This window comes from Palaemon carinicauda, chromosome 7 (genome assembly GCF_036898095.1).
Source record: "Palaemon carinicauda isolate YSFRI2023 chromosome 7, ASM3689809v2, whole genome shotgun sequence".
NCBI lineage: Eukaryota > Metazoa > Arthropoda > Malacostraca > Decapoda > Palaemonidae > Palaemon > Palaemon carinicauda.
The window spans coordinates 125,040,602-125,043,101 of record NC_090731.1 but is presented as its reverse complement, the minus strand read 5'-3'; positions in this window follow the sequence as shown (position 1 = coordinate 125,043,101).

Below are 2,500 nucleotides of genomic sequence, written 5' to 3'. Positions count from 1 at the left end.
TCGTTTCAAATAAGGTTTTATTTTACTTAGTAATAATTATGATATAAATATGGTAAGTTGACTCGCTCGATCGACCCTGTTGTACAGTAGATATAACATATATATATATATATATATATATATATATATATATATATATATATATATATATATATATATATATATATATATATATATATATATATATATATATATATATGTATATATATATATATATATATATATATATATATATATATATATATATATATATATATATATCCACACACATATTTGTATATATATATATATATATATATATATATATATATATATATATATATATATATATATATATATATATATATATATACGTGCATGAGTATTCTCTCTTGATATCATTTCTTCCATAATCGAAGAAATGTTTGACCTCGTTTATCCAAAGTTAAGGTTAAGCATACATATCATTATCATATGGTTAACCGATGATTTTTTCCGATGATTGGATAACATTAAATATTAATTTTTTGAGAATAGTTTAGATAAAAGAGCTTTTATAATTGGTCATCACTCTATGATGCTATTTCACGTACAAACCAGCTAAGTATATTATCTCTAATTTTAATTTTCTTACCGCTATCTTCATAATGCCGTTGTTCATATATAAGTTACATATTTTAAATTAGCTACCATTATCATTTTATAATATTTACATGTGAATGAGGTGTGTGATTCTATAACGTTTCGAATATTTAAACCAATAGTACAAAAGGGTCTATTTATAAATCTTCTTTAACACAAGTAGAAAGAAAAAAAAATGGAGATTCCTTCGCTAGTCTTTTCTTGAAAGATAAGTGTTCCAAATCTGTTTCTTTCAAAAATAATTTTAAGTATTGATATTTTATTATTTTGTCCTTTGTTCTAACAACTCTAGCCTTCAAAGTTCATCATCAATTTCCTTTTCAAAGAAGTCACTTAGAATAAGTATACTTTTAAAAACTATTTATGTGCATGATCCTAAATTTGTTACTTTTCTAGTTTTAGATATCTTTAAAAGTTTATTCAGCCGAATAAAACTAGATATTGCTTAATTCAAATCCGTATACAAATAACATATCCTGTGTGGGAAGTGGGTCTTATTCTAATGGATTTTCAGAAGGACCAGCTGCTCTTTCACGACCCCTTAATCCAAACTAATTTTTCAGAGAACAGCCATCTTTTATCTTTTTTACAGGAGTGGCTGCAGCGTGGTATTTAGATAGAATGCTGCATAGATGCTTTTTCCACTAACTTTTGAATTGGTGAATTTTAAAGGTGGCAAAGAGAATTCCATAATATAACCTAAGGAGGATAAGAGAAATCTATCTCTCTCTCTCTCTCTCTCTCTCTCTCTCTCTCTCTCTCTCTCTCTCTCTCTCTCTCTCTCTCTCTCTCTCTCTCTCTCTATATATATATATATATATATATATATATATATATATATATATATATATATATATATATATATATATATATATATATATATATGTATATATATATAAATATATATGCATATATATATGTATATATAAATATATATATATATATATATATATATATATATATATATATATATATATATATATATATATATATATATATATATATATATATATATATATACACATATATACTGTATAAATATATTTATATATACACACATATATATATATATAAATATATATATACATATATATATATATATATATATATATATATATATATATATATATATAGAAATATATATATATGAATATATATATATATATATATATATATATATATATATATACATATATATATATATATATATATATATATATATATATATATATATATATATATATATAGATATATATATATTGTTTGTGAGAAGGAGATAATCTTAGATGGCTTAGAAGTTATTGTATTCTACTTCCATTTGAGTCGTAAAAACCCATAGTAAATGACAACGTGAGTATTCAGTCGAATATGCGCTAGTTCCTTACTATATGGTGATGATGTAAATTAGTGAAGTTTTTGGTGAAAGGGAATAAAGTTTTAGATATTACTCCTATATTATAAAGTAAACTGAGATATATTTCTGTGAACTTTTTAAACATCTCACTATTTTACATTCAGTAGATTTAAAGGGCGCTTATAAGTAACAGGGGCAATGATCAATGTAGGTCCCCACAATGAATGTTGATCATTCAGCTAGTAGAATTAGAAGCTCCTTAAACTTTTTTGCTCAACACCAGACACTATTGGAAACTATCATGCTTGGGTGTATCTTTAACTCAAGACCCACTTATTTTCGCAACCTTTTAGCTATTTTTTCATCTCATTTAAATAGATCAAGTTACTCGCTGTTCAAGGAAAGATCCTTATTTTTGAAATCCGTAGATTATACCTTGTACGATATTGGTAGGCCAATAAGATCAACACAGACCTCGATGGAAGAATAATAAAGAAGCATTGTTGGTGTATTGAAATCTTCAAG